Source organism: Pseudophryne corroboree, chromosome 11 (assembly GCF_028390025.1).
Source record: "Pseudophryne corroboree isolate aPseCor3 chromosome 11, aPseCor3.hap2, whole genome shotgun sequence".
Taxonomy (NCBI): Eukaryota; Metazoa; Chordata; class Amphibia; order Anura; family Myobatrachidae; genus Pseudophryne; species Pseudophryne corroboree.
Window position 1 is genome coordinate 135,953,468 of NC_086454.1, and position 25,010 is coordinate 135,978,477.

General features: G+C 42.4%; 1 pseudogene; it reads right to left on the minus strand.

The window, feature by feature from the left end:
- Positions 1-21,928: 21,928 nt before the first annotated feature.
- LOC134971427 (5S ribosomal RNA) lies at positions 21,929-22,047 on the minus strand (annotated as a pseudogene).
- Between the last annotated feature and the right edge of the window lie 2,963 nt (positions 22,048-25,010).

Here is a 25,010-nt window from a genome sequence, read left to right on the forward strand (position 1 = left end):
AAAGGGGTAAATTTACTAAGTTGGGAGTTCTATTTAATATGGGATGTTGCCCATAGCAACCAATCAGATTCCAGGTATTATCTTCTAGAAGGTGCTAGATAAATGAGAAGTAGAATCTGATTGGTTGCTATGGGCAACATCCCATCTTAAATAGTACTCCCATCTTAGTAAATTTACCCCAAAGAGTGCATATTTTACTAGTTACTGACGACCCGGGACTCATATTTTTTAAATGGGTGGGTCCCCATGACGCGATCTGCCTGCAGCCAATCATGAGTGTTCCCGCGGCGGTGGGGTGGGGGCTGAGTATTCCTGCGGCTGCCGAGTCTTCCCTAGTATTCCCGCAGCTGAGGGGCCGGGTGCACTGATGAGGATGCTGCTGAGCTGGCCCACTCCATCCAGCACTACGCAGCTCCTTGCAGTTCACCTTCTGGCTTTTGGCTGCCCCTACCTCTCGTAGACACTCATGGCTTGGACTGATAGACCTTTCTTCAAGATCGCGTAAGTGGGGATTTATGCATAATGCATGTGACCGTGGCATGATGCATGTGACCTTACTGTGGACCATAGACTGTGTTATCATCATACCTCGATTGTGTGTGTGTGCACACAGAATTTCTGCACTGACAAAGCTGTTACTATTATAGATTATATTGGTGCATATATCTCACTGCATAGAATGGAAATGGCTGAATGCTTATCGTATGAGGACAGTGCGGACATAGCACTGTCATTGCCAGACTCTGCCTATACACAGGGATACGACTGTTTATATGAGTAGTCAGACTGAATAAAAAGAGTGTGGGTGAGATCCTATAATGAGACCATTGTGAAGTAGGTCACACATTTAACAGCTTCAAAACTTCCACTTCGACCACTGCACCTACTATACATACACACCCTGACATCTTTATATACAGTGACATGATGATGGTGATGGTAAGGTGCATGTGGAATTAAAAAGAATGTTTCCAGTATGACATGAAACAGTTGGCGTGTCATGTTGGCACATCCTATTTTCTGTGTCCACACCCCCTTCTGGCATGTGGCCATGGCCATTTTTTTCAGAGTGCGCCAGTGGCATGCGCACATACTGTACTTTCCTTCGTTTTTTGGGGGAGGGGGGGGGGCATTATTGATCTTGCCCTGGGCTCCAAAAACCCTATTTACGCCTCTGCTTAGTACATCTCCTCTTATCTAAAAACATACAGTATATGAGGACCTGTATGGTTAAAAGGGGAGAGATCTAATGGACAGTTCGATCTGTATGTCTAATGTATGGATTTAGAATAATATGTTTAGCTTTTCTTAAATATTAATGTTATTAATATATGTATAGCATAAAGGAAAGGATTTTATTCATCTTTACATGCCTGCATGTCAGGGGTGGATCAAGACCGGGGTGGGCCCTTTTGCAGCCTCTGTCCGCCCTTTTTCCACAGTAGACTCTGGCACTTTGGTGTATGTATAGCGTAAAGGAAAGGATTTTATTCATCTTTACATGCCTGCATGTCAGGGGTGGATCAAGACCGGGGTGGACCCTTTTGCAGCCTCTGTCCGCCCTTTTTCCACAGTAGACTCTGGCACTTTGGTGTATGTGTGTGCTGGGCTTTGGTTATGCAGATGTTAATTTATATTGTTGGTTTTATTGTGAGTTATTAATAATTTTTTCTTTGAATTTTACATGCATCCAGTTTTATATACATATATATATTATTAATTTTTTTAGTGAACATCATATATACAAATGATTGGCACAAAGCGCTACTGTATTGTTTTCTGTTAGATAATTGAGGTCTTCTAATATTAATAAATATTATTACACCACTCATTTGATCCAAATTCTAATCTGGTTCAACCTAACAGGAATTATTTCCTTGATGCACACCGAAAGAGATAAAGCTGAGTTCTCAACTCTTCCTTCCACTTTGGTTCTTTTGAATATGAGAATTCAGAGATCTTCTTTACAATCATTCACTCTGGTTACAGCCTCACCACACCCTTATTTTTTTCTGGAATGGCTGAGGATGGTTGTATGTTCTCAGAAAGATTGTCCATTTATGCTGAACTGTCCATCAGCCTACTCTAGCTCCTTACCTAGTTCTCTTCACTGCAGCCTACCTTTTGCTATTGGGACTCATCCACCTCCAGTGCCTTGATTTGTCTCTTCACAGATCCCTTCACCAGATGCTTAACTTAGCTTATGATCCATAGGATTTTCGGACCACTAGGATACAACTGGGTTTTTTTTAACTTCTCGTCTGGTCTGCACCCTGTGTCCACATGCAACCCTTCAAAACTCCAAGCCTTCAATAGCAGCCTCCGGCACCATCCTACTTTGTTGTCTTTTGTTATAGTTTATAGTGCTTGTTTAAAAGGGCTACTTATATGTTATTACAAACAGGTCTCTCTTTCATTGATTAAATGTATTCATTTAACTTGCTACTGAGGTTAAGTGTAATGGGCGACTACTTTCAATATTAGAGGGCCATCCAGTGTGATCTCTGAAATGTATCAAGTTGCCTATCACTGATCTAGAAGGAAAGCGCTACAGATCTTCTTCCCTTAGCCTGCCTCGCTCTTCCTCTGTCTATATCCTGAGATACATCAGTGGCATGCCCTCACCTACTGGCTGGATGCTTTGCTCTGGATTTATCAGCTAGTTCTCTTTCAGCATTCTACTGACTTAACTACAATAAAAAGATAATTCTAGTGACCCCTGTACAATACAAAGAGTATTCGAGTTGTCCATGTACAATACAGAGAGCAATCTAGTGACTTCTTTACAATACAAAGGGCATTTATTGATCCAGAACAATACATAGATAATTCTAGTGAACCCTGTACAATACAGGGAACATTCTAGTGACCACCATACAACACAGTGAGCATTCTAATCACTAATATGCAATAAAGAGTATCATAGTGTCCAATATATAATACAGAAAGAGCATTCTAGTAAGTCCTGTATAATAAAGAAAATATCTTAAAAACTACCATGCAATACAGATAACACCTTAGAAACTCCATAGAATAAGGAGAGCATCCTAATTAGCCGTGATATTGTGCCATATATTTATTCTTTCCATATCATGGGACCCTTTTTACTCTTCTACATATAATGGGCCCACCTTTATGTGTTTCCCCATTTAATACCTAATCCCAGTATTGTTCCACTTTATATTATACAAATAGCTCACCCCCCAACCTACCACATTAATTATCCATTGCACCTGCAGCAGTGGTGGGCATACATTGTTGGGGTCCTGAAGCCCCAATAATGAATAAGCCCCCTAGCATAATAAAGATATTGGGGTCTGTGTACTAATCCTTGGACGGAGATATAGTACCAACTAACCAGCTCCTAACTGTCATTTTTCAAACACAGCCTGTAACATGGCAGCTAGGAGCTGATAGGCTGGAAATTTATCTCTGTCCACTTTATCTCCGTCCAAGGCTTAATACATAGGCCCCAGAGTTTGGAACTGTTTATATTATGTGGGTCTTCATAGATCTGTACACACAGCTCCACTTCAGTTTTACATTGTACATTCAATATCTGCTTTGTGACAAGTAAACTTTTCTTATACAGAATAGGTGCAGGTCTCAGGACACCAAAGCAGTATAATGAGTCCATAACTCTCGACTCATTGACAGACACACCTTTTAACCTCCACACCCTTCTCTTTTACTCCAGTCTCTTTCTACCAGTCTTGTCACCATGTTTGTGACTTCTGCACCAGGGTTTATCAAACATTTACAGCTGGGGTTAATGGTTAACCCCGGGCTCAGGGCTGGGCTGCACACCCCCTCCCTAAGGTGGTCAAAAAGATAGGAGGCTGTAACGGAGGCTCTCATTTTCCTTACTGGCCTGGCAGATGCACTGACAGACTGGCTGCTGCTTCTGGAGTTAAGGACACTGGTGAGTCTACAACATGCACCTTCCTTGCGGCAGCAGTAGGAGGGTGGAAAGGGACGTGACTGGGGAAAGAGAACACTCCATATTAGCACATGCGGTGTCAGTCATTCTGCTGCACTTGTCCTAACATACTGGCTAAGCGAAAAATACATATTATTAATTATGTAGCTCTAGTTATTGCAATGTATGATACAGCACATTTGGGCTGTAGAAGGAAATGCTGAGAGAGGAAATGGGACAGGTAACCAGAGCAGTGGCTGTATATAAAAAAAATAGCACTGTAAAGAAATGAACAAAAATAATAAAAAATGAAGTGAAAGTTAGCAGAAGGCAGTCATGTGACAGGGGGGCACATATAATGGTGTCTGACACTTTGTATACTGGCTGCTTTGGGGCAGAATATGTGGAAAGGGACGTATGACTGGAAATATATGTACACCACACATTGCACACACACAGGGAAAAGTTCACTATTGAACTTTGTAGTGTGAACACGAGGCTGAGGCTGGCCGTCCACTGGTAGAGCACAGGCTCCTTACTACTACATTGTAATAGAACAGGGTTCTAAACCCTAATCCAGTCTTGTTCTCAAAATGGGTCTTCAACGTTCCATATCAGTACAGATTTTAAGGATATTCAGCTGTAGCACAGGTGTTTTAATTAATACCTCAGTAAATTTTACTTAGTCATCTGTGCTCAACCATGGATATCCTTTAAATCTGGACTGTTAGGGTGCCGTAAGGACTGAGTCTGTGAACCATTGCCCTAATCCTCAAGTACTACCGCCAAGTCATGTTTTATGGATGTCTATAATCATGCACAGGTAAGTTAAACTATTTTGCTGGGTCAGTAATTATCCAACCTGCTACCACGGACAGAAAACATGAAAACATGCCTGTGGTACTTGGGGATTGTGGTTTAGAATCCCTGTGGATAAGGTAGCCTGGCCTCAGAGCAAAGGTCTGAACAATCTCAATTACGAAATACAGTATGTCAAGGAGTGAGCATATGTAAGGGGGCGAGCACTGTGTAGTCTGAATACATAACACATTCTATTTGGTCTACTAGCTTCAGGTATCAGACATGTGCTTTCATTTGTAAAAAAAAAACTGTTTTAATAGTTACGGTAAATAAATAAATAAATAAATGTAAAAAAAAAAATATATATATATATATATATACACTATTTCTTCTGCTGTACTCAATGGCGATAAATACTCATAATACGTTCATAATGGTAGGACTGGCATTTGCATAAACATGCAGACTCCATGGCCCTCATTCTGAGTTGTTCGCTCGCTAGCTGCTTTTAGCAGCATTGCAGACGCTAAACCGCCGCCCTCTGGGAGTGTATCTTAGCTTAGCAGAATTGCGAACGAAAGATTAGCAGATTTGCGAATAGAAAATTCTTAGCAGTTTCTGAGTAGCTCCAGACTTACTCAGCCATTGCGATCAGTTCAGTCAGTTTCGTTCCTGGTTTGACGTCACAAACACACCCAGCGTTCGCGCAGACACTCCCCCGTTTCTTCAGACACTCCCGCGTTTTTCCCAGAAACGCCAGCATTTTTCCGCACACTCCCATAAAACGGCCAGTTTCCGCCCAGAAACACCCACTTCCTGTCAATCACACTCCGATCACCAGAACGATGAAAAATCCTCGTTATGCCGTGAGTAAAATACCTAACTTTTGAGTAAAATAACTAAGCGCATGCGCTCTGCGAACCTTGCGCATGCGCAGCAAGCGACTAATCGCAATATAGCGAAACTCGGCAACGAGCGAACAACTCGGAATGAGGGCCCATGTTCAGGACATACTGTTATTCCCATTTGTTACAAGGCATTTGAAATAATGTTTCACAACATTTGAGATTACTTAACGTTTGTTTGTTCATAATGTGCACAGGTGTTTTAATTGCCTGGTATCAAATTGGATAAATGTATAAAAATAAAATTAATGGTTTTAAACTGTAGTGCAGTGTTACCACGCGCATGCACACTTAGGTGTGTGTGCACAAGTGCAATGTAATGGCTCTGCCTGTCAGCTCGTTTCTCTCCGTGCAACTGTAAACTGGTAACACCTTCATGCATTGTGCTTTATCTCCTCCACTAAATCCAAATCAAATATTTCACTTACACTGAAAAAATCATCACGTAAAAAAAGAACAAGCTCATGACACACACATGGCAAAGGTATCGGATAGAAATATTTGAAATCTTGGATATTTGAGTTTCAAATGCCATCTTTCTTTCTTGCCTGCTCTCTGAGGGGAGATGTATTAAGCCCTGAAAAGTGATACATTTCACGGTGATGAAGTATCAGCCAATCAGCTCCTAACTGCCCTGTCACAAGCTGGGTTTGAAAAATGATAGTTAGGACCTGATTGGCTGTTAGTTTATCACCGTGAAAATGATCACTTTTCAAGGCTTAGAACATCTGGCACATATACCCTTTTCAGCCATGCGTCAAAATCCCGGGTTGATGCAAGTGAGCACACATCATCCCGAGACTTTGGTATGTCTGAATACAAACGACCTTTCTCCCGGGCGGCAATTTGCATGCATGCTAGACCCGGCAATTTCCCTGGTCTGATGTCTGAAAGGGGTATTATACAGCTTTCATCAGTGGATATAACTATATATAAATGGTAAAGGTAAGATCTCTGTAAATATGGGATAACCCATTACACACATATAGAAAGATAAATAGTGGTTATTTCCCCTACATTTGCTAGAAAGGATTATGCGTGTTCCAAAAACATATATATTTCGTTTAGAATACACACCCACGCAGACATTTGTTTTCTGGTAAATTCTGTATTACAGCTCCTGAATGATCCAGTATCACAGGGCCTCGCCTTGCACAGTCCTCAATGACTAAGTGTATTATTCTTGTTTTTCTTTTTTAAAATAGATAAAATTCCCTGGCACGGTGGAGATGTGATATGAGTACTGCAAATGTGATCGTTTGGTGGGGAAATACATTTTGAAGCGCAAATATTTTCCATGTGCACTTCATGCAAATAGTCTGTGCTATTTTTACGCACAAACTATCAATCATAGCTAAGTAATGAAGTCTTCTCGGAAATGACCTAGTATGGAGAAACTGTATATTACCTATATGCTGTAAGGAGACATCAGTGGACTTCAACCTTTTGTTCTGCCCTAGGGTGTGGTCAGTATGTCTAGAACTACGTGTGATGGGCACCATGTTGACTGTCAGTACCTTAACAGTTTATGTGCTAAAGTCTAATACGGGCAGATGTAATAAGCCTTGGAGAGTGATAAAGTACAGAGAGTAAAAGTACCAGCCAATCAGCTCCTAGCTGTCATGTTACAGGCTGTGTTTGAAAAATGACAGGAGCTGATTGGTTGGTACTTTATCTGTCGCCACAGCTTAGTACATCTGCCCTTATGTCCCAGCTGGGGCAGTAAGTATTCAAATGAATTTAGACTTAATGGCAAATACAAACTGAAAAGAATTACCATATTAAATGTATAGTTTTTAAGTTTCCTTAAAGAAATAAAATAGTACAATGGTATTTAAGTGTATCAATGGTAATCCCCAGTGAAAGTCCTCACATACAGGAATAGGCCATAGCCACCAGTGTGCATCACACTTTAATAGATCAACTAAGAGCTGACACAATATACATGTATTTAACTGCAAACAAAACAGTGGGTGGTGGCATTATTCCACTCCTTGTAAATGTGCAAGACTTTGTATTTGACACCAAGGTCTAGACCAGGGGTGGGCAATTATTTCAGCTGGGGGGCTGCTTAACACTTCCAGTGAATAGTCGAGGGCCACACACAAAATATCTTGTAAATCGGGTCTGAACTGCGCATGCACCGCAATGTGTAGGTGCGCCGGTCCGCAGCGTCGGGCAGCAATGGGATGGTGCGAACAAAGTGATCGCACGGGCGATCGCAAGGTGATTGAGAGGAAGAGGACGTTTGTGAGTGGCAATTGAGCGTTTTAGAGGAGTGTCCGGAAAAACGCAGGAGGGACCAGGCGTTTGGAGGGAGAGTTTCTGACGTCAGCACTCAGCTCTGGCCCCGATCATCACACTAGAAGAGTAAGTCCTGGGCTGCGCAGAGACTGCACAAACTTCTGTTTGTGCAGCTCTCTGCAGATGCGATCTCACCCCTGCACAGCGATTTCCCCCTCCCCTGTAGGCAGCGACTACCTGATCGCAGCAGTGCAAAAATCGCCTGCTAGCGATCAGGTCTGAATTAGGCCCATAGTTACGTATATAACTATAAAAACATAGTGTGGATATATATATATATATATATATATATATATATATAGATATAAAACTACACAAACATACACCACAATATACATTACATACATAGTTTTTTTACAGGCAAAATCCAAGATGTCTAAAAAAACACAGTAATCCAGTAATAATTTTTTTTTTAAAACAGTGCTGAAAACACCCCCCCACCCCCTCCCCTAGACCCATATAGCAGTCTCTACCCCCCTTCCCTGCTGGACCCATATAGCAGTCCCTACCCCTCTTTCCCCCCTCCCCTAAACCCATATAGCAGTCCCTACCCCTCTTCCCCCTCTCCCCTAAACCCATATAGCAGTCCCCCCCCCTCCTAACCCCCCTTCCCTGAACCTATATAGCAGCTTTTAAAGTTAAGCACAGATCCATTTACCTGATCCCCGCTGCCTGATGCCAGATCCCCGCTGCCTGCTGCCTGATCCGCTGCCTGCTGCCCGCGGTGCCGCACAGAGTCGCTGCTGCTGCCCGCTCCTGCTGTGGCCCCGCTCCCCGTGCTGCCCAGCACCTGACGTCACAGTGGAAATCCCGGTCAGCAGTGACGTGACCGGGATTTCCTCTGCGGCGCCGCGTCTGGGAGGTACGTAGCGCAATGACGAGTGGCTCAGCCAGTCGGGCCGCTTGTCATTGCACACTGTGTGGGACAGCGGGGCCAGGCAGGATCGGTTCGCGGGCCGCATCCGGCCTGCGGGCCGCTTGTTGCCCACCCCTAGTCTAGACTCTGGGCTAATGTGCAGGACTATGTATGGGTATATACATAGATGAACATGGGCCTAAATGGATCTCATTATACAATACCATGTTTGGAGGATAATATGTAATGTCCTTCACCATTGCAGGATGACCAAGTAATACTCTCTGCTCATTCTATAGGCCCGTACACACTGGTCGATATATCGGGCGTTCTCTTGAACGGCCGATATATCGCGGGACCGTCGGCCAGTGTGTACGGCCGATACGGCTGTAAACTCCGTCGTTCACAGACGTATCGCGTCGGCCGCGCAGCACAGCCGACGGCCAATATATCTACCAATATATTGGCGCGTCGCTGTGTGTGTACGGGTCGTACACATGCTGCGGCGGCCGGCGGTAATTGACAGCTGAACTGGGCGGGCGTGTGTACACGCCCGCCCAGTTCATGACGTCAGCCCCCGACGGATCGGGCAGTGTGTATGCACAGCACACTGCCCGTTCCGTCCATAGATATATCTGCAGATCAATTGATCTGCAGATATATCTATTAGTGTGTACCCTGTGTACATCATTAACTACTGCAGGAGGTCTGGCCTGTCCCCATCTTTGCCACAGAACCAGGCAAAGTAATAACTGTCACTTTGGCGGGTGACCTAGACATTCTAGGGTATTCAATTATGCGCAAATTCGCTGCAATTTTTCGGGCGAAAATTGCCGCGAAAATGCTCCGTTTTTCGACCTATTTAATTCCAAACGGGTTTCACATGAAAATTCTTGCAGTGAAAAGTGCAGGTGAAAATGGGGAAATTAGCCTGTACCCCAAAAAATGCTAAACTAACATATGAAAACAGAAGAGAAGTGTGTTAGAGATCACATTAGAGAGTTTGGGGGGGCTTAAATTGTGTGAAATGGCTGTTATATGCATTTTTTTAAAAATGCAAAAAAATGATAGAAAGCAAGTTTTTAAATTTGGGGTACATGAAAATGGGTATAAGTATATATTTGGGTCATTTTAGGGTACTTTTAAAAAAAAGTGGAAACAGACCGATTACTCCCATCTGCAAGCCTAAAAACACCTGTCCCACTCAAAAAGCACCTCAATATACCTGTCCCATACCTTGAACCCCAATTTCCATCACTTTGTACTTTTTCACCCCAAAAATGACATGTCATTATTGGCCAATTAAAAATAATTAAAAACTTCAACGTGCCTAATTAGTCATTAAGTGGGGTGTCCCAGGAGTTCTGTACCATATCCAAACATTTTTACCTTAAAATAGTGACTTTTCCCAACTTTTCACCTGCTTCAGAGTAGGTGAAGTGAAATTAGTGAAAACATTATCACCGATAAATTTTCCCGAAAATTGAATAGGCTGTAATTGCGTTTCGCAGGAAAAGTCATTTTTTTCGCGCGAAAATGGGACTTTTCACGCGAAAAGTCCGTTATCTCCGCTAATTGAATATACCCCATTGTCTCTTCCTATTTAGAAACAGGAAAGGGTGTAACAGGTCTGCATTGTGGCATGAAAAAGCCCCCTCCCCCCCTCCCCTCTCCTTAGACTATCACTGTCACACACACCAAGGGAGGGACTTGAACTTCGGACTAGAACTGCAGCTTTCCTCTGCAAGACGCAGAACTGACTAGGGGGTAGGCTGAACTTACTATCTAACAGGCAGGACACATTTTAATTCAAGCAATGTTATTGATCTTTGTACAGTACTTATTTAGTATCATGTACTTGCCTTTGTGAAAAATACCCTATTCAAAATGATATTAGTCACAATCATATATATTTCCATCCTAACCTTCTCTTCGAAACCTTCAAGACAATTGGGGGCAGATCCAGTTACACATAAGAGCAATTACAGTCATTGACTTTTGCTTATATCTCAATAGGCTGTGAGCAGAAATAACGAGGTAGACACATCCAGGATAGCGGACAGAAGCCATTCTGGCGGCTGTTCCCGGCTATTTATTACTAAAGTGTGGAATTGCTTATCACTCCGGAGAGCTGAAAGCCTCTGTCAGATTACCCTGGGACAAAAAACCTTTTAGCTTTGGTTAAGTAATTATAACCCACTGTATTTCGGGGGAAGTAACAAATTTAAGTTAATATTTTGTTCTATTGGCTATAAATACTAAATGTATGGAAAGTTTGTCAAGATCATTAATACTGATTGGGCCACAGTACGTGAAGAAGAGCATTCATTTTCTGTGTATATTTTTTACAATCTCTTGCCTGTTCCGCCCTTCCTTTTATATCTGCATATATGTTTTGTACACCCTCAATGGATGGTGTTTATAGTTTATGGAACAGCAGATTTATTTTCTCACCGGGATACTTTCTATTTACATACTCCGTTTTGCCAATTGACTTTTTCAATATGGATACTAATTAACATATGTTACACAAATAATTAGTGTGTGTGTGTGTTTGTGTATATATATATATATATTATATATATATATATCTATCTATCACACACCTGACAAGCAGCGGCACTCGGAGATGGTAAAAGTTGATAATTGTAATCCATCACATAACTCCAAACAACATTTCCAAGCAGTAGCGCCCCTCTGTCAAGGTGATAGATACATATATATATATATATATATATATATACATACACACCTCTATATACTGTGTGTGTGTGTGTGTGTGTGTGTGTGTGTGTGTGTGTGTGTGTGTGTGTGTGTGTGTGTATATATATATATATAATTATAGTTACTGGCTGGCACTCACAATATTTAATCTGAATATGCTTAGGTGCCCACAGGAACATAATAATAGTAGTAGGCAGGTTCTGCTGCACTCATGGGGCTTCCAAACATCACCAGATCGGGTAGATCACAATTTCAAAAGGACATCCAATCCAAGAATGAGGTCAACGTTTCATTATAATAAGTAACATTTTGTTTGTTATGTCCTGACAATTTTATTTATTAAAATGAAACGTTGACCGCATTCTTGCACTGGATGTCCTCTTGAAATTGTGATCTACCCAATCTGGTGATGTTTGGAAGCCCCATGAGTACCGCATAACTATATATATTAGAGAGAGAGAGAAAAAAAGAGTAATCATCCCTAAATACATATTACCTGTTCTGAGTAATTAAGCTTGAGTAAGCTCACACAAGTAACACATGACTGGTTATTTTGATACAATGTACGGTAAAAATGGACGTATATATGCACTAAGATTTTTTTTAAGTGTCTATCAATGGGCACACAGAACTCTTAACTTCTTTACTGATAGATGCAAAGTTGCCTTTTGGAAATTCTTATTGGACTTTAAAATTGTGAGTTTTCACCGTGAAAAACAGGTGAATCTGTTTTTCACGAACATACATTGCTGCTGACTATATTTTGTGGTTACTTCCAGTCCTTCTATAGGCATGTTTCCAGTAAAACATAATTATACCAAAGTATTAACTGAGCGACAATCTTAAACACACATGAAATATGTACGATACTGCTTAATATTTGACCTCAACAAAAATTGAGTCCAATATTCTGGTGAAAAGAAAGTGCCAATCACACTACAATATTTCCAGCCTCTCATATTCTACTTGTTGTTCTTGTCTTCACAGGTCACAGACAATGTACTATAATGCGACTCGCCTCTCCTTGTTGATGCTCATGACTTGTAACAGCAACTCCATGTGGAAGGTGGAGATAATATTCCAGTGGAGATGCTGTTATCTGTGGTGGACATCTATACGTCTTCAGAAAACCTTCCATCCATGCAGAGATCGAAGTCATTCCAGGCACAGCACTGATTGTGTAATTTCAAAACGACATATTTTAGTACTGTAGAATATTAAATGGCTTAGAAGAGTCTGTTTTGTTACATGCTTCAACCAATAGGATGGGTGATGATTTCATCTGAGATTGAAAACCATCCAGCCGCATCTATCATAGCGATCTACAGTAGATCTTGAAGACTCATCTACTTCCATGTGTCCTCAGTTGTGCACCATTTGCTGACTTCTGTTGATAAATGTTTACTACAGTATATACCTCATTTAAACCTAAAGTGTTTACCAAGTCCCCTGTAATACCGAAAAGTGTTTACCAAGTACTCAGTAATACTGAAAAGTGTTTATCAAGTACCCTGTAATACTGAAAGTGATTACCAAGTACCCTGTAATACTGAAAGTGATTACCAAGTACCCTGTAATACCAAAAGTTGATTACCAAGTACCCTGTAATACAGAAAGTTATTATCAAGTACCGTGTAATACCGAAAAGTGTTTAACAAGCATTCATTAGCTCAATAAATATTTAAGAGCTAACACATATTATTATTTACTGAAAGTCCCTTCTATGTATTTACTACTTCACATGTAATAGGTTTTCCTGCCACATTCCAAAAATATACTGGCAGGTTAATTGGATCCTGACAACAAAGAAAAACTCAGATTGTGTGTGTTTAGGGCAGACTAGATAGACCAAGTGGTTCTTATCTGCCGTCAAATTCTATGTTTTCTTTGTTTACATTTTGAATTTGACTGAAACACCCCAAGCTGGCAAGGATCACGAGAAGATGTGACAACCTTACCCAGAATATTTCAGGAAGGGATCCCTGGAGAAGTATATGTTCCAATCCAAAGGAACATTTGGTGTACAGTGGAGAAAAATCTGTTTTCTCTAAGTTCTGTATGCCTCGTTCTCCCATAGTATATGATCATATTATAGTGTTATAATAACCTCTGTTATAGAGAACCAATACTGTCTACATTGAGAATAGTTACAGTATGCATATTTGGTAAATGTTAAAAATGAACTGATGCTGTTAAAAATAAAATAAAAAAAATCCAGAAATAGGGAGTGCATGAGAGTGCACGGGTCTATGACCTATGATTTGACAGCCAGGGGATATGAAATCTGCCTGTCAATTCTGTAGGCCACAGGTGCGTTCAGCTTGCAAGTCTGCATAAAACATATGGATGAACAGGATCATTTGAACATACGAAGAAGGGAAAAACAGAACTAGCATTCATCAAAATCTAGACAATATCAAATAAGAAGCAATGCAATCGTTTTTTGGGTGCCCGTTGAAGCAATTCAATTGTTGCTTCATTCGGGTGCCCATTACTTCTCACACACCCAAAAGCACTAAAATACTGCCTGCAATGTGAAAAGTCCCGTTTGGACGCCCAAATAAATTGAATTGTCCCCATAAAGACAGATAAGCGCAGATGTATGTTTTGTCATCATGATGGTGCTGGTAGAAAGGGTTTTGAACCATCACCTCACTATACAGTAGCTGACAGTATTGAAGTATAAATAAGCTTAACCTGTGCTTTGGCTTGATATAAATCTGCGCATTGGTATTTTCAGATTTTTTGCTGAAGATATATTTCACATTAAAACTACTGTTGATGAATTCACGTATCTCTTTTTTTTGTGTTATTTCTTTGTTTAGTGCGTCCTGAATCACTGAGTTTATGGTAATAAAACGTGAAAAACTATTGTACAGTTTTATAAATAAACCGTTTAAAAACAAACAAACAAAGAAACCAACCTAGAAATCTGCAAATAAACATTGAATCATCAGAATATGCTGGGTATCCTATTAGCAGTGGCGTCACAAGGCGGGTGCGGGGGGTGCGACCCGCACCCGGGTGTGACGCCTGGAGGAGGGTGACACCAAATGTCAGCTCCTCTGCACTGACATGAACCAGGTGCTGCAGTGAGAAAGTCTCCTACAGCACCCGGCGCCTGTCACAGAAGAGGAGCCGACAGCGGACGGAGACTGGCTCTGGGGGAAGCCCAGCATCTCCGGAGATGCTGGGCACGCCCCCAGAGTGACGATTCCGGGATCCCCACGAAACCACGCCCCCAAGTACAAGGCCACGCCCAGGAGATCAGGGGTGCGCACCGGGTGTCACCACACCCGGTGACGCCTCTGCCTATTAGCAGTGGTAATTGATCACTGCTATTAGGTTTGCCAGGGGCTATCCTATTAGACCCGAAGTGATGTGCGCCTCCCCTGATCCCAGCCCTTGTCAGGGATTAAGCTCTGGGTGCCTCAGGCACCCGAAGCATACTCTGAAATAAGCAGCTATCAGAGCTGCGATAACACATGAGATTGGGAATTTATCTCGGATCACGTGTTACCGTATGATCGCAGGTACGTTTACAGGCAATAAAAGTGGCCTCTAATTATATACCGCGATAATGACCATCAGTCAAAAAACTGTGATATCAGGCTGTTTTTATCAGCCAAAAACAGAACGCAGGTAATTAGCTACACGCCTGTCTGTCTGTTATTACCCAGTTTTATTCCATTACTGTTGTTTCCAATCGTAAAGTGCAACGGAATATCCTGCACTATATAAGAAACTGTTACTAACTTGTATATAATAGCTGTGTAACAGCTGGCTATTCAGGATATTGGCCAGAGATTAGTGTAAATCTGACAAGCAGCTTCTAACCCCATAGCAACACACGACTCAGTCATATTTTAGTTTCCTGCCTTCCATGCCTTTTAAAAACTTTAACTTACCAAAACTACAATAGCTATACAGTTCTGTAATTATCACAATAAGTACATGAATAAATATAATTGAAGCTAATGCTAGCAGAATGTCAGGGATATTCAATTACCCCGACTTGCTGTCGGGTGTAATGTATCGCCGGGGGGTGGGGGGATCTGATTATCCCTGATTATCCGGTGCGTGCCGCGGCTTATCAAGGATTTTGTTTCACCTGCCTCCGGGCGAAGCAAAATCCCCGATAACAGCCCCGTTTTCATCCGAAAACAGGGTTATTTCACCCGAAAACACACAGGTTTCACTGAACATGTGTGTTTACGGGTGTAAATAAACTTTTTACCGGACAAGCTAATCGAATAGCCCGACCGCAACACCCGAAGAAACATTGGGGGCTTTTACTCCTGATGTCTCTTTGGGGCAAATTGAATATCCCCGTGTGTCTCCCTGGCGCGGCACTGTTGATGTACAATAACTGGGTGAGTGCATGTAGCCTACCTCACTTAGGGGTCTATTTACTAAGCCTTGGAGTGAGATAAAGTGGATGGAGAATAAAGTACCAGCCAATCAGCAACTAACTGTCATTTTTAAAACACAGCCTGTGGCATGATAGTTAGGAGCCGATTGGCTGGTACTTTATCTCCGTCGACTTTATCTCCATCCAAGGCTTAGTAAATAGACCCCTTTGATCTAGCAGGTGTATGTAAAAGTATATGATAATTCTGAATGCAGAAATATACTCACAAGAGCAGCGGTGCTGAGCAGTAAGAGGTGTTCTTATGGTCATTTCACATCTATCAGGCTATAGAGTCACCAAATACACAAACTGGATATGAAAGCAATGGTGCATCACACGGGATCAGTATGTTACACTGCCACACGCAGTGGCGCACCCAGGGGGGGTTCCGAGCACCCAGAAACCCCCCTCCACTAAAAAAAACAAAAAACATTTTATTTTTTATTTTTTTTAGCTGCATGAGTATTATTAATGGCTGTCTAGCGGCCTCTGCAGCCTGCTGTCTTCCTGGTGGCACTTGTAAATGCAATAAAAGTTTACTTTATTTTAATTATAGTACATATATATCCATGTGCATACATATATACACATGTATATACATACATACATATAAAACATGTGTATATATACGTGTACTGTATGTGTATATATATATATATGTATATATATATATATATATATATATATATATATGTATTCATGTTTGATATGCTATGTAAATGTGTATATGTATGTGTGTGTGTGTGTGTGTGTGTGTGTATATATATATATATATACAGTATATATATGTGTAGATATGTATATGTATAAATATACACACACACACACTAGTTTTACGGACCCAGCATATACTGGGTCACCTCAGTCCCAACCCCCGTGATTGGCTCCACCCAGTTCTGGAAACCCCCCCATGCAAATCCTGCGTTTGCCACTGACACGGGATAGCAAATGTCAGTATACCGACATGCCGGCAGTAGGACATGTTCTATTCTCCCTCTATGGGTGTTGTGGACGCCCACAGAGGGGGAATCACCTACCTCGTGGGTATACCTACGTCGGTATGGTAACCCAGTCGGAATTCCGGCATCGGTATTGTGACAGCCGGGATCCCGACAAACGGTATGCTGACCATGTACCCTTCACACAATATAGATTTCTATTAAAACTACTGTACCAGTATAAATAATCCATTTAAAATGCTTAGCACTCCAACTATAAGACTATAGTCTTTAACGTCAACAAAATCCTTGTGATAACATATAAAAAATATTTAGTGCAGTAAAACCAACAATGATTGTAATTATAACTTTTATTAATAATAGAACAATACTGGGTAATAACAGACAGTCATAGAGGTAGGAAGGCCTTGCCCGCAAGCTTACAATCTATAGGGAAATAGACATTTATACACTAGGATAGGTACTATCTATTGCATGCCTGGCCAACCTGTGGCTCTCCAGCTGTTGTAAAACTACAAGTCCCAGCATGCCCTGCCACAGTTTTGCTATTATGGAATGCTAGAACTGTGGAAGGGGATGCTGGGATGTGTAGTTTCACAACAGCTGGAGAGACACCGGTTGGACAGGCCTGATCTATTTCATAATGGTCCAGCAGATTCACTGGTGTATTTATAATGGGTGCAGTGTGTATGGTGCACATGGGCCCCTGAGTCCAGGAGGGCCCCCCCACTGCACACACTGCACCCATTATTTAAATACACACTCTCCGGAGTCCCGTGCCAACATCAGAGTGTTGTTAAATCACCGTGAAAATGGCACTTTGGTTATGTGCAGTAGAGAAATCACTGGGAAAATGGCTGCTGTGTCATTCTCCTGTAGGTCTGCGCATGTGCATGCCCTCTAGTGCTCAGAATCTCAGCGAAGCAAGCAGAGAGGAGGGGTCTCAAACGGATGAGGCTGCACCAGGGTCCCCTCCTCCCTTTAAGCGCCCCTGATTAGATTGCAAAGGTTCTTGACGGAATGTATGATATGGTCACACAGAAATGTTGGCCTGGGGTCAGGAAGATATGAAAATGAAGAAAGACAAAATATGTGAGGTTATGTGGACTGTACAGAGGGAATGTAATTAGATAGGGAGGCATTGAAAGTTATGTGCGTGGGTAACGTCATCCCTCCTGAGCCAGCTTCTCTGGGCCAAATGGCTTGGCCAGTTGTGATGAGTATCTGATATCTAACACAGCCAAAGGGCTAGAGGCAGAACTCTGGGAGGCAACGGAGTCATCTGCCGCCGGGCTCCTGCTCTGAAGGGGGGCACCTCTCCTCCCATTCTGTGACACCATTGAATTAAGTTAATTGATAGCTGCCACTGTCTTTTCAGTGGCCGACTTACTCACTGGTCCCTGCACCTTACATATCACACCCTCTATATTATACTGAATATTAGTGATGAGCGGGTTCGGTTCATCGGAAAACCGAACCCCCCCGAACTTCACCCATTTTACACGGGTCCGAGGCCCGAACGTCATCATCCTGCTGTCGGATTCTCGCGAGATTCGGATTCTATATAAGCAGCCGCGCGTCGCCGCCATTTTCACTCGTGCATTGGAAATGTTAGGGAGAGGACGTGGCTGGCGTCCTCTCCGTTTATTCATTGTTGAGTTGATGCAAATATTTGTGCTTGCTTATATCATTGTGGGGACTGGGGAGCAGCTTTATATTAATATAGGAGGAGTACAGTGCAGAGTTTTGCTGATCAGTGACCACCAGTTTTATCCGTTCTCTGCCTGAAAAAAACGCTCCTTATCTGTGCTCAGTGCAGAGCTGGATTAAGGCATTGGGTGGCCCGGGGTACTTATGACACGGGGGCCCTAAGGTCTAAAATTAAAAGTATAGCGTATCGGGTAGTTTGGATAAATTATACTATATACAAAGCAGATGCTCAGTTCTCCCGCACAATAAATTCCACCTCGCTTGGTGCCCTCCACAGCAGAAGCAATATATCATAGAGTATTGGCGGCACTCAGGGACTTGCAAGAATAAGCTCAGGTCGACACACCTGTCTTCTTTCAACGTTTCTATTTATTTCAACCTTCGTCAGGAATGACAAAGGTTGAAATAAACCAAAACGTTGAAAGAAGACAGGTGTGTCGACCTGAGCTTATTCTTACAAGTCCGTTAGTGCCGCCAATACTCTATGATATATATATATATATATATATATATATATGGCTTGGCTCTGATTTGCTGGCGGTCAGAATACCAATCGCGGCACTTACCTTTCCCCAATATAAGAGTTTGGCACTCACGGGTCTTGTAACATTGGTGTAACCGCTCACAATGTTAGCATTTGGTATGTCCTCACAAAATGTTATCAAATTAAAATAAAACGTTAACAGAGGCTGTCTCTTTAGCTGGAATGCTAACTTTTTGAGCGGTTACACCAATGTTACAAGACCCGTGAGTGCCCAACCCTCTTTCTCTCTTCTACTTGAAAACCCTAGGTCGGCACCTGGGCACCTTACTGATTCTCTACTGCCAGCCACCAGCGTTGTATGTATGTGTGTGTGTGTGTGTGTAATATATATATATATATATATATATATACACATATGGTTTGGGTCTGATATGCTGGCTTTCAGATTACCAATCGCGGCACTTACCTCTCCCCAATGCCCCCCTAACCCTTCCTTCCCACAGTCAAAACCCTCCCCCACCCCTGCAGCCAAACCCTAATCCTCCCTGGTTGGTGCCAAAATCTAACCTCCCCTTCCCGCAGCCTAAACGTAATCCTCCCCCTCCACCGCAGCCTAACCATAACCCTCCCCAGGGGTTCCTAAACCTAACCACCCCTCCACGCAGCCTAACTGTAACCTAAACACGATGCGGCACTCTCGGCTGATTCAAATAAGACACAATACCACGGATACCGATTCAACGTTTCAGTTCAATACAAAGGTTTTTCGCATCCTGTTGACAATTCTATTGAATTGAAACGTTGATACGGTATCCGTGGTATTGTGCCTTATTTGAATCAGCCGAGAGTGCTGCATCTCGTGTATATCATTGCTGTTAAGCTGATGAGGGCACCAGGTGACTAGATGCTGGTTATGTGAGTGCTGGTCTAACTAATGTGTATGTGTGTGTGTGTGTGTGTGTGTGTGTGTGTGTATATATATATATATATATATACATATATTTATACACATACACACACAATTCAGAGCCTAATTTCCGATTTAATGTATAACATTAAATAAAAACATCAATATAGACATACTTACCAACCATACAAGGTGAGAGATTGAATGTTGCTCTGCACCCTGCCCCAGCACAAATCCCCACGCAGCTGGGGAACTTCCGTCTTCCAGCCTGCGTGCTCATCCAATCACTGAGCCGCAGGCTGCAGCTTGACTCCTTTTTGGGCAGCTGAGCCGTCGCTCAGCAAACTGCCCAGCCAGCTCTGCAGCCGCAGCGCCGACGGCTGTGATGAGCGGCGGCTGGCGGGCTGGAGGCAGTGGGGAGGGAGCGCAACGCACTGTCGCGGATCGGATCTGATTAGAGATCCGATCTCCGGCGGGGGGCCCTTTCAGTTAGGGGGGGCCCGGGGTACTCCCCTTAATCCGGCTCTGGCTCAGTGTGCTGCATATATCTGTGCTCACACTGCTTAATTGTGGGGACTGGGGAGCAGCTGTATTATATAGGAGGAGTACAGTGCAGAGTTTTGCTGACAGTGACCACCAGTATACGTTGTCTGCCTGAAAAACACTCCATATCTGTGCTCAGTGTGCTGCATATATCTGTGCTCACACTGCTTTATTGTGGGGACTGGGGACCACCAGTATAATATTATATAGGAGGAGTACAGTGCAGAGTTTTGCTGACCAGTGACCACCAGTATACGTTGTCTGCCTGAAAAACACTCCATATCTGTGCTGCATTGTGTAGTATATAGTAGGAGTACAGTGCATAATTTTGATGACCACCAGTATATAATATATAGGAGTACGGTACAGAAGGCCACTGCTGTACCTACCTCTGTGTCGTCAAGTATACTATCCATCCATACCTGTGGTGCATTTAAGTTTTGCACAGTTTGCTGACCACCAGTATATAATATATAGCATTCTGGTACAGTAGGCCACTGCTGTACCTACCTCTGTGTCGTCAAGTATACTATCCATCCATACCTGTGGTGCATTTCAGTTTTGCACAGTTTGCTGACCACCAGTATATAATATATAGGAGTACGGTACAGTAGGCCACTGCTGTACCTACCTCTGTGTCGTCAAGTATACTATCCATCTACATTCTATACCTGTGGTGCATTTCAGTTGTGCAGTTTGCTGACACAGTGACCACCAGTATATATAGCAGTACGGTACGGAAGGCCACTGCTGTACCTACCTCTGTGTCTACACAGAAAGGAGGGTTTTGGATCCTGCACCGACCTAGATTCAAAATACACATGTGAATATATAGAGGCCAGAGATGGACAATAATAATTGGAAATTCCTATCTGTCCGTATGGCGGTGCGCCCAGAGTCACGAGAAGGAAAACAATTGTATATGCACAAGGAGAAAAGTATGACTCTTGTTTGGGCGCACTCTTATGTAAGTGTTAATCCATAAGTGATGTGCCTAAAAATTGATAACGTAGTCTTTTAATTCTGCTCTTTAAAATACATAAGAACTCTACAAGACAAATTAAACATAAGTAGCTATTGATATGTCATATGGAAAGTGTGTCTCCCAAAATTTGTAAAATGTTCAGATCTTAATTATGCCTGGATAAATGCATATCGGAAGATAGCTACATCTTAAGCTGCTTCCGTCTGCCAAAGATCTGTACAAACTGTGTTTGTATTAATGCGGCCCTAAATAGGGTTAAATTCGTGAGTGGAAGAGCCCACACACTAATTAACAATTCTAATAGTTTGCCAATATTTTGGATAAATAAATAAATTGTGACGACTAAAGGATCAAGAGGTAGTAGGATTGAGAGTAAGTGGTGATACTGCTGTTGGTGTTGTTTCTATAGGGAAGGGAGTCTTTCTACTTCACCGGGTATTCCCTAGCAGTCGCCTGTCTAGGTACTGACCCAGCCCACCTCCGTTTAGCTTCCAAGATCGGACGAGATTGGGCGTGAACGTAGGGGTATGGTCGTAGAAAGAACTGACCCTATACCACCAATGAGAGTGCACCGAAACGGAAGGATTGGTTCCTCCTCAAGAAAAGAATAATAGGACTAATGAGAAGAAAACATAATAGCAGTCAGGTAGGTGTGAATCTGCTGTCCACGTTAGACTGGCGAGACGCGTCCCTGGGGGGACACGCTTACCAGAATCGTGGATGAGAGTTCACAGAAGGAAGAGGAGTAGGAAAATAGTTGTGGGGTGAAGGAGATATTGCAATAAACAATAGAATTACTTGCTATGAATCCCCTTTCGGTCACCTATGTTGTTTGAATACTGATGGATCCTAGTAACTGTGACGGATAGCCAGGCAGGTTACTTATACATAACAGACCCTAGTAGTATTTTAGAACCAAAGAACTTGTGTGATACACTGAAAAAAACCTGAAATAACCTTCAAAGTCACTTGTGACTGTGGCAAAGTATATTACTGTCAACAACGATTGTTGCTTTTTTTGACATAAGATAGTGTGTGAGACAGATGGATTGTCACCCATGAAACAATCCCCTAAGTGGCATTCCCTTAGAGGAACACAAACATGATACACACAGTTGGAAACTGCCTAGGGCAGACTAAGTGCGGGATCGCACAACACCTGTCCCTATTGCATTAAATACATGAAAAGATAGTATTTCTTAATGTGCATAAACAGAGAATTAAGCAAAAATGCTGTACTCATTCACTGGGAACATCAGCCATGTGAACACTGAATAACAGAAAGATTTTCTGAAACATACAATATTTAGTTGAAGCGTGAAGGCTTAACCAGATAAGGCAGATAGATGTTTAAGTTTTACCCCTTCAACCAGTAAACAGGCGGTGTGCCCGCAGGAAAAGCGGGGCCACAAATTACCCACCCTTATCACAAGGTTGTGTCACAATGTACCCACATAAGGGAGTGCAGACACGTGCAATACAGCCTAGCTGGAAAATATTCGGCTAAAACATGAATGCTTGATCAAAAGGGCAAAGAATATCACCCAACAGAAATATTCCCGAAACACACATTATTTTAGCTAAAGCGTGAAGGCTTAGTTAGATAGAGCAAATAAGCCTAGTTGAAAAATATTGGGCTAAAACATGAATGCTTGATCAAAAGGACAAAGAATATCACCCTACAGTGATATTCCTGAAACACACATTATTTTAGCTAAAGCGTGAAGGCTTAGCTAGATAGAGCAAATACGTGTTTGTGTGTCACCCCTACAGCCAGTAGACAGGCGGTGTGTCCGCAGGAAAAGCGGGGAACAAATTATCCACCCCTATCACAAAGTTGTATAACAATGTACATACATGAGGGAGTATACACACATGCAATACAGCCTGGCTGGAAAATATTCAGCTAAAGTATAAATGCTTAATTAAAGAGGCAAAAAATATATATCACCCATTCACAAAAAAAACAGGCTTCAGTAGGGCATTAAATATCACCCATTCAAAATGTCAGACAGGCAAGGTGCCCACAATGAAATAAGTAAGGCATTAAATATCACCCATTCAAATGTCAGACAGGCAAGGTGCCCACTAGGAAAACGTGTTTCACCCGGTCACGGGCTTGTTCACTTCCATTCTGAGCAGCTCCTAAGAGTCAAAAGCCTGAATACTTAAAGACCCCTGTCATTAGTATCAGCCAATGCACATACTGGGGGCGGGGTTACAATGAGCAAATGGTCCTATCAAAGGCCATACTAATTTGCATCACATTTTAGTTTTGCAGTTTGCTGACACAGTGACCACCAGTATATATAGCAGTACGGTACGGAAGGCCACTGCTGTACCTACCTCTGTGTCGTCAAGTATACTATCCATCTACATTCTATACCTGTGGTGCATTTTAGTTTTGCAGTTTGCTGACACAGTGACCACCAGTATATATAGCAGTACGGTACGGAAGGCTACTGCTGTACCTACCTCTGTGTCGTCAAGTATACTATCCATCTACATTCTTTACCTGTGGTGCATTTTAGTATTGCAGTTTGCTGACAGTGACCACCAGTATATATAGCAGTACGGTACGGAAGGCCACTGCTGTACCTACCTCTGTGTCGTCAAGTATACTATCCATCTACATTCTATACCTGTGGTGCATTTTAGTTTTGCAGTTTGCTGACACAGTGACCACCAGTATATATAGCAGTACGGTACGGAAGGCCACTGCTGTACCTACCTCTGTGTCGTCAAGTATAGTATCCATCTACATTCTTTACCTGTGGTGCATTTTAGTTTTGCAGTTTGCTGACAGTGACCACCAGTATATATAGCAGTACGGTACGGAAGGCCACTGCTGTACCTACCTCTGTGTCGTCAAGTATACTATCCATCCATACCTGTGGTGCATTTCAGTTTTGCACAGTTTGCTGACCACCAGTATATAATATATAGCACTACGGTACAGTAGGCCACTGCTGTACCTACGTCTGTGTCGTCAAGTATACTATCCATCTACATTCTATACCTGTGGTGCATTTCAGTTGTGCAGTTTGCTGACACAGTGACCACCAGTATATATAGCAGTACGGTACGGAAGGCCACTGCTGTACCTACCTCTGCGTCGTCAAGTATACTATCCATCTACATTCTATACCTGTGGTGCATTTTAGTTTTGCAGTTTGCTGACACAGTGACCACCAGTATATATAGCAGTACGGTACGGAAGGCCACTGCTGTACCTACCTTTGTGTCATCAAGTATACTATCCATCTACATTCTATACCTGTGGTGCATTTTAGTTTTGCAGTTTGCTGACAGTGACCACCAGTATATATAGCAGTACGGTACGGAAGGCCACTGCTGTACCTACCTCTGTGTCATCAAGTATACTATCCATCTACATTCTATACCTTTGGTGCATTTTAGTTTGGCAGTTTGCTGACACAGTGACCACCAGTATATATAGCAGTACGGTACGGAAGGCCACTGCTGTACCTACCTCTGTGTA